At 51.1% G+C, this 14,443-nt stretch overlaps 1 long non-coding RNA gene across 1 annotated transcript; it reads left to right on the top strand.

The window, feature by feature from the left end:
* The first annotated feature begins 7,113 nt into the window (after nt 1–7,113).
* Nucleotides 7,114–8,928, top strand: LOC103630170 (uncharacterized). The gene is made up of 4 exons (XR_002263246.1): nt 7,114–7,189; nt 7,286–8,003; nt 8,475–8,548; nt 8,662–8,928. It is a non-coding gene; the product is annotated as an uncharacterized lncRNA (long non-coding RNA).
* Nucleotides 8,929–14,443: the final 5,515 nt, after the last annotated feature.

The following is a 14,443-nucleotide window of genomic DNA, read 5'->3' as shown; positions in this document are numbered from 1 at the left end:
ATCCCGGGAGAAGACGTCCGGGGGAACCGTTGTTTGCCCCGAGGCTATTTTAGCCAGCTCGTCCGCAGTCTCGTTGTAGCGCCGAGCGATGTGGTTGAGCTCGAGACCGTAGAACTTGTCTTCCAAGCGCCGAACCTCATCGCAGTAGGCCTCCATCTTCGGGTCGCGGCAGTGAGAGTTCTTCATGACTTGGTCGATGACGAGCTGCGAGTCACCGCGAGCGTCGAGGCGTCGGACCCCTAGCTCGATGGTGATTCGCAATCCGTTGACCAGAGCTTCGTACTCAGCCACATTGTTGGACGCCGGGAAATGGAGGCGTAGCACATAGCGTATGTGCTTCCCGAGGGGCGAGATGAAGAGTAGGCCTGCGCCGGCTCCCGTCTTCATCAACGACCCGTCGAAAAACATGGTCCAGAGCTCCAGTTGGATCGGAGCCGTCGGTAGCTGGGTGTCGACCCATTCGGCCACGAAGTCCGCCAAGACCTGGGACTTGATGGCCTTCCAAGGGGCGAACGAGATTGTCTCGCCCATGATTTCCAACGCCCACTTTGCAATCCTACCCGAGGCCTCTCGGCACTGGATGATCTCCCCCAGGGGGAAGGATGACACCACAGTTACCGGATGAGACTCGAAGTAGTGTCGCAACTTCCGCCGTGACAGGATCACCGCATACAGCAGCTTCTGAACTTGTGGGCAGCGGATCTTGGTTTCGGACAGTACCTCACTGACGAAGTAAACTAGCCTCTGAACGGGCAATGCATGCCCCTCTTCTTGCCTCTCGACCACAATCGCGGCGCTAACCACCTGAGTGGTCGCGGCGACGTAGACCAAGAGGGCTTCTCTAGCAGCTGGGGGCACCAAGATAGGCGCCTTTGTGAGGGGCGCCTTCAGGTTCCCAAGGGCTTCCTCGGCCTCAGGGGTCCAAGTGAAGCACTCGGCCTTCCTCAAGAGGCGGTACAGAGGTAGACCTCTTTCGTCGAGGCGTGAGATGAAGCGGCTCAGAGCCGCGAGACATCCCATGACCCTCTGTACGCCTTTCAAGTCCTTGATGGGCCCCATGCTGGTGATGGCTGCGATCTTCTCCGGGTTGGCTTCGATGCCCCGCTCGGAGACGATGAACCCCAAGAGCATGCCTCGGGGCACCCCGAAGACACACTTCTCGGGATTGAGCTTGACTCCTTTCGCCTTGAGACATCAGAATGTCACTTCAAGGTCGGAAAGGAGGTCGGAAGCTTTCCTCGTCTTGACTACGATGTCATCGACGTAGGCCTCGACCGTGCGGCCAATGTGTTCGTCGAACACATGGTTCATGCACCGCTGGTACGTCGCGCCCGCATTCCTCAAGCCGAACGGCATGGTGACATAGCAGTACATGTCGAAGAGTGTGATGAAAGAAGTCGCGAGCTGGTCGGACTCTTTCATCCTAATTTGATGATACCCTGAGTAGGCATCAAGGAAAGACAGGGTTTCGCACCCAGCAGTGGAATCCACGATTTGATCGATGCGAGGCAGAGGGTAGGGAACCTTCGGATATGCTTTGTTGAGACCAGTGTAGTCTACACACATCCGCCATTTCCCCCCTTTCTTTCTCACAAGCACAGGGTTGGCAAGCCATTCGGGATGGAATACCTCTTTGATGAACCCTGCCGCCATTAGCTTGTGGATCTCCTCGCCTATGGCTCTGCGCTTCTCCTCGTCGAATCGGCGCAGAGGCTACTTGACGGGTCGGGCTCCGGCTCGGATGTCCAGCGAGTGCTCGGCGACATCCCTCGGTATGCCGGGCATGTCCGAGGGACTCCACGCGAAGACGTCGACGTTCGCGCGGAGAAAGTCGACGAGCACTGCTTCCTATTTGGGATCGAGCCCGGAGCCGATCCGGATCTGCTGAGGCGTCGCCGCTGGGGTCGAGGGGGACGGACTTAACCGTCTCCGCTGGCTCAAAGTTGCCGGCATGACGCTTCACGTCTGGCACCTCCTTCAAGAGGCTCTCCAGGTCGGCGATGAGGGCCTCAGACTCGGGGAGTGCCTCGGCATACTCCACGCACTCCACGTCGCATTCGAACGCGTGTTTGTACGTGGGGCCGACGGTGATGACCCCGTTGGGCCCGACATCTTGAGCTTCAGGTAGGTGTAGTTGGGGACGGCCATGAACTTCGCGTAGCATGGTCTTCCCAGTACCGCGTGGTAGGTTCCTCGGAACCCGACCACCTCGAACGTCAGGGTCTCCCTTCGGAAGTTGGAGGGTGTTCCGAAGCAGACGGGAAGGTCGAGTTGTCCGAGGGGCTGGACGCGCTTCCCGGGAATGATCCCATGGAAGGGTGCAGCGCCTGCTCGGACGGAGGATAGATCGACACGCAGGAGCCTGAGGGTCTCGACGTAGATGATGTTGAGGCTGCTGCCTCCGTCCATGAGGACCTTGGTGAGCCTGACGTCGTCGATGATGGGGCCGACGACGAGCGGGTATTTCCCCAGGCTCGGCACATGGTCGGGGTGATCGGCTCGGTCGAAGGTGATGGGCTTGTCGGACCAGTCTAGATAGACCGGCGCCGCCACCCTCACCGAGCAGACCTCCCGGCGCTCTTGCTTGCGGTGCCGAGCCGAGGCATTCGCCGCTTGCCCACCGTAGATCATGAAGTAGTCGCGGACCTCGGGGAACTCTCCTGCTTGGTGATCTTCCTTCTTATCGTTGTCGCGGGCCCTGCCACCCTCCGCGGGTGGCCCGGCCCTGTGGAAGTGGCGCCGAAGCATGACGCACTCCTCAAGGGTGTGCTTGATGGGCCCCTGGTGATAGGGGCACGGCTCCTTGAGCATCTTGTCAAAGAGGTTGGCACCTCCGGGGGGTTTCCGAGGGTTCTTGTACTCGGCGGCGGCGACAAGGTCCGCGTCGGCAGCGTCGCGTTTCGCTTGCGACTTCTTCTTGCCTTTCTTCTTGGCGCCGCGCTGAGTTGACGCCTCGAGAGCATCTTCCGATGGGCGGCCCTGGGGCTGCTTGTCCTTTCGGAAGATAGCCTCGACCGCCTCCTGGCCGGAGGCGAACTTGGTGGCGATGTCCATCAGCTCGCTCGCCCTAGTGGGGGTCTTGCGACCCAGCTTGCTCACCAGGTCGCGGCAGGTGGTGCCGGCGAGGAACGCGCCGATGACATCTGAGTCGGTGATGTTGGGCAGCTCGGTGCGCTGCTTCGAGAATCGCCGGATGTAGTCCCGGAGAGACTCTCCCGGCTGCTGCCGGCAGCTTCGGAGGTCCCAGGAATTCCCGGGGCGCACGTACGTGCCCTGGAAATTGCCGGCGAAAGCTTGGACTAGGTCGTCCCAGTTGGAGATCTGCCCCGGAGGCAGGTGCTCCAACCAGGCGCGAGCGGTGTCGGAGAGGAACAGGGGGAGGTTGCGGATGATGAGGTTGTCATCGTCCGTTCCACCCAGTTGGCAGGCCAGACGGTAGTCCGCGAGCCACAGTTCCGGTCTCGTTTCCCCCGAGTACTTTGTGATAGTAGTCGGGGGTCGGAACCGGGTCGGGAATGGCGCCCGTCGGATGGCCCGGCTGAAGGCCTGCGGACCGGGTGGTTCGGGTGAGGGACTCCGATCCTCCCCGTTGTCGTAGCGTCCCCCACACCTGGGGTGGTAGCCTCGGCGCACCCTCTCGTCGAGGTGGGCCCGACGGTCGCGGTGATGGTGCTCATTGTCGAGGCGACCCGGGGCCGCAGGCGCGGTGTTGCGCGTGCGCCCAGTATAGACCGAGGCTTCCCGCATGAATCGGGAAGTCGCGGCATGAGGTTCCGAGGGGTACCCCTGCCTTCGAGAGGCAGAGCTCTCGGCCCGTCGGACCGCGGTGCCTTCCAGGAGATTCTTGAGCTCCCCCTGGATTCGCTGCCCCTCGGTGGTTGATGGCTCCAGCATCGTGCGGAGAAGCATCGCTGCTACAGCCAGGTTCTGGCCGACCCCACTAGATGCGGGTGGTGGCCTGACCCTGACGTCGTCGGCGACACGGTGCTGGAAGCCCTGGGGTAGATGACGTATTTCTCCGGCCGGAGGCTGGCCCGCCCATGCCTGCCCGACATCCCGGCGGATCGGCTCAAGCGCTCCTGCTCCCTCGTCGAGCCTGGCCTACACCCCGCGGATTTGCTCGAGCTGTGGGTCATGGCCCCCCGCCTGAACGGGGACCACAACTAGCTCCCGTGGGATGTCAACGCGAGGCACCGGCCTAGGGAGATCACCGTCCTCCGGCATACTGAGATGGTTGCCTTCAGAGGGACCCCCTAGATCGACGTGGAAGCATTCGCGACTTGGGCCGCAGTCCTCGTCGCCGAGGCTACGGCTACCGTCGAAACAGTCGAAGAGGCAGTAGTCACATGCGGTCATGAAGTCCCGCATGGCACTGGGGTTGCCAAGTCCAGAGAAATCCCAACAGAAGCTGGGCTCGTCGTCTTCCTCAGACCCAGAGGGCCCGTAGGTCGAGACGTCCGTCAGCCGGTCCCAAGGTGACCGCATACGAAACCCCAGTGGGTTTGGACTCGCCTCTACGAGAGCGCCCGCCAAAGCGGGGTCGCTAGGCGGGTTGAGGCTGAATCCAAATGACGTGGAATGGGAATCGGTCAGTACCTCTTGGTCGACGAGCGGCGATAAAGTCACGTCGGGGACTGACTGCACCGTCGTCTCAGGTACGAGGGTGACGTCCAGCAAGCTTTTCGCGAGCGCGCTGGCGTCGTCCGCTTGCTCGGGATTGGCGTGCCGCGGGGAGACGGCGCTCGTCTTCGTCTCAAGCGCGAAGTCGATACCCGGTGCGCCCCCCGTTGGGGTGCCGGCGCTGTCGACTCGCTCGACAGCCGACGAGGCGCTGCCTCCTGCTTGGCCTTGGTTGCCCTGCCTTCCCCTCCGTCGGCGGGGAAGAGGGCGGGATGAGCTCGAAGGTTGTTCTTCCACCACGCGGGGAAGACGTCGTCGATTCCGCCGCCGACGGGCGGGCTGTCGGCCGCCATTGTCGTTGTCGCGCGGCGGTGGAAGGAGTATCATGTCGTAGCTGCCGTCGAGGGACATGAACTCAGGACTCCCGAAACGGAGCACCGTCCCGGGTTGGAGAGGTTGCTGGAGACTGCCCATCTGGAGCTTGACGGGAAGCTGTTCGTCAACACGCAGCAGGCCCCTACCTGGCACGCCAACTGTCGGCGTTTCGAGACCGGGGGGTCCCTGAGTCGACGAGTGAATGTCGCCGCGTGCCCCAGCCCAGATGGGTCGAGCGCGAGGGCGAGCGCGAAGGGGGGAAAGCGAGGCGGCCGGAGACCGGCGTGAGAGAGGTGGGAATCCCGCGGCCTTCGTGTTCGTTCCGCGCCCAGGTCGGGTGCGCTTGCAGTAGGGGGTTACAAGCGTCCACGCGGGAGAGGGAGCGAGCGGCTTCAAGCGAGCGCCTGTCTCGTCCTCCTCCCCGCGCGGCCAACCCTCTCTAAGAGGGCCCTGGTCCTTCCTTTTATAGGCGTAAGGAGAGGATCCAGGTGTACAATGGGGGGTGTAGCAGAGTGCTACGTGTCTAGCGGAGGAGAGCTAGCACCCTAAGTACATGCCGTTGTGGCAGCCGGAGAGATTTTGGCGCCCAGCTGGTGTGATGTCGTGGCCGTCGGAGAAGCGATGGAGCCTGGCGGAGGGACAGCTGTTGGAGCGGTTGAGTCCTTGCTGACGTCCTCTTGCTTCCGTAAGGGGGGTGAGAGCCGCCGTCGTCACAGGGTATGCGGGGCGCCATCATTGCCTATCTGGCGGAGCGAGCCAGATGGGACGCCGGTCTTGTTCCCTGCGGCCCGAGTCAGCTCGGGGTAGGGTGATGATGGCACCTCCTGTTGACGTGGCTGGTCTGCGCCCTAGGTTGGGCGATGTGGAAGCTCCTCCGAAGCCGAGGTCGAGTCTGTCTTCCGTGGCCGAGGTTGAGTCCGAGCCCCTGGGTCGGGCGAGGCGGAGGCCGCCGGCTGAGGCCAGGGTGGAGTCCGAGCCCTGGGGTCGGGCGGAGCGGAGTTCGCCGTCTTCTGGGGCTGAGCCCAAGTCCGAGCCCTGGGTCGGGCGGAGCGGAGTTCGCCGTCTTCCGGGACTTAGCCCGAGTCCGAGCCCTGGGTCGGGCGGAGCGGAGTTCGCCGTCTTCCGGGGCTTAGCCCGCGTCCGAGCCCTGGGTCGGGCGGAGCGGAGTTCGCCGTCTTCCGGGACTTAGCCCGAGTCCGAGCCCTGGGTCGGGCGGAGCGGAGTTCGCCGTCTTTCGGGACTTAGCCCGAGTCCGAGCCCTGGGTCGGGCGGAGCGGAGCTTCCTATGGTGCCTTCGGCCGGGCCTGACTGCCTGTCAGTCTCACTCTGTCAAGTGGCACCGCAGTCGGAGTGGCGCAGGTGGCGTTGTCCTTCTGTCAGGCCGGTCAGTGGAGCGGCGAAGTGACGGCGGTCACTTCGGCTTTGCCGGCTGGGGGGCGCGCGTCAGGATGAAGGTGTCAGGCCACCTTTGCATTAAATGCTCCTGCGATTTGGTCGGTCGGTGCGGCGATTTGGTCAGGGTTGCTTCTTGGCGAAGACATGGCCTCGGGCGAGCCGGAAATATGTTCGCCGCTGGAGGGGCGCCTCGGGCGAGACAGAAATCCTCCGGGGTCGGCTGCCCTTGTCCGAGGCTAGGCTCGGGCGAGGCGTGATCGAGTCCCTCGAATGGACTGATCCCTGACTTAATCGCACCCATCAGGCCTTTGCAGCTTTGTGCTGATGGGTGTTACCAGCTGAGAATTAGGAGCCTTGAGGGTACCCCTAATTATGGTCCTCGACAATTATTAATGTTATTTTTATTATTTATCTTCCTCCAAACCATTTAATTAAAAAAATGTTTTAGAGTTATATGATTATCATAATTACTTTTCTCTAACTCTTTCCTATTTTAATTTTTTTTCCAGATTTTCAAATGTATCAATTGAAATCCAAATGTGAATATAAACCATATTATTTTAAATATTGTTATTTTATTCTCCTTCTCATATTTGTCTCTAACAATAGTTGACTTTTATTACAAATTTCTTTTCTCATTCCCTAATTCCCAAAACACTATAGAAACTATATTTGTTTATTTATTTTATCATTATTTTTTTCTACAAATTTTGGGTCTTACACCCGCGAGCTCGGTTTGCGATGAGCACGTCGTCGGGAGCTTCAACGATGGGGACACGGTCCGGGAGTTCGCCAAGAGGTAGCCTAAGTTGCAACTCTTTTACGATTGTTTGGAGGCCGTATATTTGCAATGCTCATCGGCTGCTCCCGTTCATTTTTTGAGTTATGTTATTAGGTGTGGGGTCCTAACAGTGGAGATTGAGCATGTTGATGCCGCCACACTCGAGAAGCTAGAAAAATAGGGCGTTGACTGTGAGCCTAAAGCCTCCACAATCACGATTATTCAGGTAAGCTGATCACTGCTACTTATTCATCTGATTTTGTTACGCCAACTGTAACACTTTAACAAATTGTCTCACTGATAGTTTGTTGTGTATCGGTAATCAATTGCAGGACAAGTACAGGCAGAAAAGGCATTTCTCAAGATGCGAGATCCCATTGCCTGACTCATGGAAGTAATGCCCAAACTTCTAACCTGTGGGCTAGTATTGTATCTTACGTGTTTCTACACAGTGTAATAGTTCTGATTTACAGGTAGATACTTTACGCAGTATAGAGGAGACTGGGGAAAAGTTTGGCTATCCCCTAATGGTCAAAAGCAAGAGATTAGCATATGATGGTCGAGGAAATGTTGTAGCCAAGAATAAAGAGGAGCTACCTTCTGTTGTTGCTTGTTAGTAGATTGGAAAATGATTTAGATTCTCTCTTTGAATTCTTAAAATCACATGGTTTTTTAGCTGATTGCTCATTTTTCTCTGAAAATTAGCTTGTAAGTAGATAAAACTACTCGGAGGTCTATATTTTTGAATCTAGTGTTTTCTCCATTTTTTCGTGCAGCACTGGGTGGGTTTGAGCGTGGCTTGTATGTTGAGAGATGGACTCTTTTCGTAAAGGTTAGTTAAAATTCAGTTTAGTATGCATGTACTAAATGACTCTTCTTAGTCTGTCAATTTTAGGTTCAAATCCTGTGGTTTATTCTTTTCTTATTTTTTTTCATTTTTATGTCTTGTCTCAACTTTATGCTTAATAAAATGATGTTTTAGGCGCAACATTATTATTTTTTTCTCATAATCATTTTGTAAATTATGCTAGCGGCCTACTATCTATCTGTTAATTATTCTTGATGCTTGTGTTCATGATATTTTCATGTATCTAGGATGTGCTTTGCATGTTGATTAGAATTATTTGCTCTTCGTTGACAAAAAGTAGGCTAGCTATAGGGTATCCTGGATGTATGTGGTATAATACCTTCTCTTAATCATGGTCCATAGCCAACAACAATTTTCGTTATATTATGAGGACTTTCTAGGTACTTATTTTAATTACAATAACAGTTTATTTTATTTTCTATCTTTTGTATTTAGGAGCTTTCTGTAATTGTGGCAAGGAGCAGAGACAACTCTACTGTCTGCTATCCTATTGTGGAAACAGTTCACAAGTAAGACTGTTTTTTAATGATAAATTGTTATTTATTCTTGTTTATTATTTGAATTACATTTTTCTCTGTACTTTTAAATTTCGAAAACACAAAGAATGTGTGTGAACCTTCAGGGAAAATATATGCCATGTTGTTGAAGCTCCTGTTGATGTATCTAACAAAATAAAGAAGTTAGCTACTAGCGTGGCTGAAAAAGCTATCAAATCATTAGAAGAAGCTGGTGTCTTTGTTGTAGAGTTGTTTTTAACAGAAGATGATCAGATTTTTTGGACCATCTACATATTTTTTCAAAATTTATTCCTCTTGGAGTGGTGTTTACATCATTATCCTTATGTTGTTCTTTCACTAGATTTTATTGAATGAGGTAGCCCCTAGGCCTCACAATACCCTGTTCTATAACCTATTCATGTTTTTAGAAAGAATATAACTCGACTCATATATTATCTAAAGAAGAAAATAAAATATTACAACTCTAGCTTACATGTACAACGTCATTTAATACAAGATCTTTTAGGGATCTTTATAGAGATATGTTCTTTGAGAAAAATTTGTCCTTACATGACTCCTTATGTATATTGTCTTTCCACTATAATTATAATTTACAAGCTCAGAGTTATATCATGTAGTCTTTTAATTATCTCACATACATAAAAAATCGATAAAAAATGAGAGTTAGGGTATTTGCAACCCTGAGCCTTTGGATCGTTTTCCGAGTACAAAAGACAACTAAGAGACTGGATGATACAACACTGAGCCTTCCAATTATAAATACATCTAAGACACAATATACATAGAGAGTCATGTAGATACAGACTCTTTATAAAGAGCTCGTCTCTTACTTTTTTCACTTAGCCCCCCTAGATACCGTATAATAGACTTCTCATCTAATTGGGTTGCACATTCCCTTAAACTATCTCCATCAGCTTACCTGTAATGCCCTAAATCACGCTTTAGGTAATAGGGAAACTTCTTCCAAAAGAAAATAAACAGGAGTAATTTCTAATAAGGGGCCATCATATGAATCAACTTAGCCTTGGTGGAGTTAGGCATTTGGACATATTCTCTAAAAACATAGAGTTGAAGTTTTAATAGAGATTATACATTAGAAATTACTTTCTAATCAAATAAATAAGTAATGAATATTGAATCGCTGAATGTACCTTTAAATTGGATTATATATATATATATCCAAAATAGTATCTTCTTTAGAAAAAGTCAAATGCTCGTTTTGTGCATGACATATTTGAAGCATTTTTATAAAACCACCAATAAATAAGTTGAACTTTCATCTCATGCTAAGATTTTTATTTGCTACATCTAATTTGAAGTTGAGATTCAAAACTAGACTTGAATATTTGAGTTTGAATTAGAGAAATAGGAATAAAAAATAGAAAAAAGGAATCTGCTCTCTGGCCACATTCACATGATCGACCCAAGTAGACTATACGTTCTTTCTTTTTGTTTTTTTCTCTATCCATGGAAGGCGTCGCTATGTTATCATTAGCACAAATTTAATCATGGTCATCCACTGGCGCACGATTGTGTTCACCGGTGCATGCCGCTAGCTTGTGGGACTGTGTTGCCACAGCTTATCTTCTTATAGCCACGCTAGGACGTTGCATCCGCCAGGCCCATGCCAGCTGGGGATGGTTACGATTCGCGTGGATAGGATAGACCGAGTTGCCAGGTCCTTCTACTCGAGATTGGATAGAGCTCGCCGTAATCCGCAACTGCAACAAACGCGAACCATAACTACCTCCGTAACAAACTTCCCCGCTGATTCCTTGGTTCATGCTTTGCCAGTTCGCCTCCAGGATATATAAACCAGCCAGGGTCGTGTCGTATCCTTCGTTGAGTCCATGGAAGCAAGCGAGATACTTCACCACGAACCGAGAGATGGAGACCCACCATAGACACGAGACAGGAAGGTGCCTACCGAGGAGGAGCTGAAGGCAGCCACAAAGGAACCGGGGCACACCGTCGCCGGGTTCTCGGGCTCAGGCTCTAGGAGTTCGTGTGGATGTGCTGGTTGCGCATGTAGGGTGGTGCGCTGGGAGATCGAACCAATGCCATGGAGAGGCTCGCCAAAGGTCGTCTCCTCCACAAACACTGCCTGTATTATGGGTAGCAACATCGGCACCATTGTTTCGGGTAAGATCAAACCGACATGCGTCGCTATCCCTTCAGCTTCGTGTAGCACCATCCCATACAGAGTTTAGGACACTAGTTGGCAATCTGGGCAGTTCATTGGGTATGACCGCCGCAGGGGTTGAACAGGGAGGCACCCCTTGTTCGGTCGTAAGGAAGAAGACGGTCTGCTGGCCATCGGATCGATAGTGCACGGCTTAGATTGGTCGCGTGAATCGTTTAGGCAAGGATTAAATCCGGGCCGTAGGATCGGATCGGATGGATCCAGAGTGATCTCATCTTCTTTAAATCCCCGCCCTTGATTTTAGATCCAAGGGTTCCTGCTGCGTACCGTTTCGATATTAGGGCAATCTAATCTGGGCCGTAGAATTAGATCTGGGCGGCCAGGATCGCTGCGTACCCCTTCGGCCTTGGATAATTGCATAAGAGCCCCTATACTTGTGTTAAAACAACCCGCAGTCCACACTGTGGGAGTTCTCAGTCTTGGTGTCTTTTGCGCAGAACCCCCTGGGTTTCTGTTAAATAGTGGCCGCAGTCCAAGTAACTCAGAAAACTATTAGATTTAATTCAAAAATTCTTTTTAATGCAAAATAATATCCCAAACTTAGGAAATTCATAGTTAATTCATTTTAACTCCAAATTGAGTCATTCTAGTTGCAATAATTTTGTATTAATATTGTTTATCACCTAGTACCTTTGTTTAACCATGAAACTTGAATTAAAATTGCTCAATTGAATTAATCTATTCTAGGTGCTAAATGATTTTAGAAATTCATAACTCAATATCCGTAGCTCCGAATTTAGGGGTTCCTGTTTCTACGATCTTGTAGCAACGCGTAGATCATAATTATACATTTTATCCTTATGTTTGGTGTAATGTTAATTTTGCCTATACACTGTTTGTTTGTAATGCTACGACTAGCGTGAGGACACGTGTCATTTGAAGAGCAAGTTGGTACCTGGAATCTCAAGTGCCAGGCAAGTTGTGCCCTTGATCACTTCTTTTTACCCACTCATGTTCTAATTAATCATAATGATCTGCATAGGTTAATTTTGATGGGACCCAATAGGTTACCCTAGTTTGATTATCTTTATACCTTGTTTACCACTGAACTTTTTGGGTAGTACTTGCTAGTGCTTTATGTGGTTTTGGGTATGAAGATACATTATTCATGATCACACTTTTATTATCTGTTTATTATTACTGTTTATGATAAGATCATTATGTTAATTGGAACATGGAGCGACCACCCGGGGAAAATAGTGCTACCACAGGGGTTTAATGGGACGCCCTTGGCTGATTAATTAGGAAAGCTAGTGGATGACTACCTTACCCGCAAGGGGCAAGGGCAGTAGGGGAGTGGTCAGTGTAGGGAGGCCCTTGGGATGATTTTGCTGCGATGGCGGTCATGCGAGGGGTCCCTGCATTGGAGCTTCCTATAAACTGTAACGGGTTTTCTGAAGTGGAACTTTGTAAAGGCCTCGTAGTGTTACCCTGCCTCTCCTCCTCGGTAGAGGTGTATGGGAGGTCGCGATCCCTTGGCAGATGGGTAACATGACTTGTGGGTAAAGATGCGCAACCTCTGCAGAGTGTAAAACTGGTATACTAGCCGTGCTCACGGTCATGAGCAGCTCGGACCCTCACATGATTAATTTATGGAACTAAATTCAATTTGTCATATGCATTGCATCACAGGTGATGTTATTACTTTTCTTAATTGGGTTGGTATTTACTTATACTTAGTAACTGCTAATAAAATTTTGACCAACTTTAAAAGCAATGCTCAGCTCTAACCATCCTCTTTGGTAAGCCTTACACTTCACGTGAGCTCCCACCTTTGGCGAGTTCATGCACATTATTCCCCACAACTTGTTGAGCGATGAACGTATGTGAGCTCACTCTTGCTGTCTCACACCCCCCACAGGTCAAGAATAGGTACCGCAGGATGAGGCGCTTGGAGGATGCTACGATGTGTTCGTGAGAGGTCTAGGCCGTCGTCTCCCAGTCAACTTTGGGTTGCTGGACCGTTGTCTCCTTATAATGTAATTATTTATTTATTTTGTATAGAACTCCTATTGTATAGTAAAGTTGTGACATTCGATCCTGTGCCATGATTCATCATATGTGTGAGGCTTGGTCCCAGCACACCTGGTGATTATGTTCGCGCCCGGGTCTTGGTGCCCCGAAACCCGGGTGTGACATTACCCATCATCATCCCCATATTCAAACTCGACTCTATGAATAGTGCAGTCTATAGTGCATAATAGTGTTAAAACAATGTTTTGGGGGGTAAACTGATGGATATAGCCTTATACATGCCTTAAGTGCACACATATCAATGTTTCGAACCTCGCTCTCACAAGTAAATTTATTGTGTGCGTCTCGGGCTCTGCACGGTGGCGCGGTGGACGCAAGATTTATACTGGTTCGGGCATAACATCCCTACTTCCAGCTATCGGCGGCTTGCGCTACCGGCACCATTGATGATCAAAACTCGTAGTATGGGTCACAAGCGGGCGAGAGAGGGACGAGAGGCTCCCAAGTCTCTTATTCGTGGTGGAGGTGGTTACAAGTGGAGTCCTAGCTAAGTCTTGTCTTGGCGGCAGGGTTCCGGTCTCTAGGCTCTCTTCCTGTTTGTCGGTCCTTCTAAATGTCTTATCGTCTGGTGTCCGTCCTTGCGTCTGTCGTGTGTTCGGGGGTCCGAATCCATTAGATTGTGGTCCGACCTCCTCCTTTTATAGGTCGAGGAGGAGGGTGGGCCAACGGTGGCTTCCTTAGGAAGAAGCCACTAGGCGATGGTAAAACTGTGTGTTCTACTATGGGGTAAAGCGATGTGTGCTTGTGGTCACCTGGCTGTCTTGTACTCTTTATGGTGGACGATGTGGGCAACGTGGGGGCCGAGCGTCATCATTCGGGCTATATTGACTCTTGTCCTTCGTAGCCTGGGTCTCGACACGGTTTGTCTTGTTGCGCCCTGTCGGAGGTCTACGCACTCAGGGCAATTCCCGGTAGGTCATGATTGTGTTGTAGGTCGAGGCGTGCGTAGTCCATAAATGTGTCATAGTTCGAAGGTTTCGTAGGTCATGAGTGGTCTGTGGTCCGAGAGGCTCGTAGGCTATGAGTGGGAGACGGACCAGTGTCTCTGTGTCTCGACGTCATACATAGTTAATGCGGCTAGTCACTTGTGTATATTATAATATATTGGTTCCATATGTCTAGATATGTCTAGATGAGGTATTTTAATTCATCGCAATACTACTTTATTTTTATACTCTATATGATAATGTTTATGATTTTTACGTCATTTGTTTTGGTTCGTTTGCCTCATCTCGCTAGTCCAGTTTTCGATCCCAATTCTAAAATAAAATGTAAATCCTTAATCACACTGTCTTTGTAATATATGGTCAGCCTGACGACGGGCCTGCGTGAGGCGGAGGTGCTAAATGACCCGTCCGGCCGTTGGGGAATAACGGATGATGTACCTGCTTTGGAAGTTCTGATTGTGCAGCGTTGGCCATTCCATTCAGTTTGGAACAGTCATTCTAGCTGTCCAGACTCTGAATGCGACGGTCTCCTGTCAGAGTCCCTTAATTACACCTGCAACAAGTCAGTTCAGCCCATAATGCTAAACCCAATTTGACAACGGTCACCAGCTCAACGCAATGACAAAAAAAACCGGCACCAAAACAAAACGACCCCGCTGTTATAGATAAAATACGTAACGTAGTTACACAGCACAAATGCAT

The sequence above is a fragment of the Zea mays genome, chromosome 6, assembly GCF_902167145.1.
Source record: "Zea mays cultivar B73 chromosome 6, Zm-B73-REFERENCE-NAM-5.0, whole genome shotgun sequence".
NCBI classification, from domain to species: domain Eukaryota; kingdom Viridiplantae; phylum Streptophyta; class Magnoliopsida; order Poales; family Poaceae; genus Zea; species Zea mays.
The sequence above is the reverse complement of the archived record's forward strand: the minus strand, read 5'-3'. Positions and strand labels throughout refer to the sequence as shown.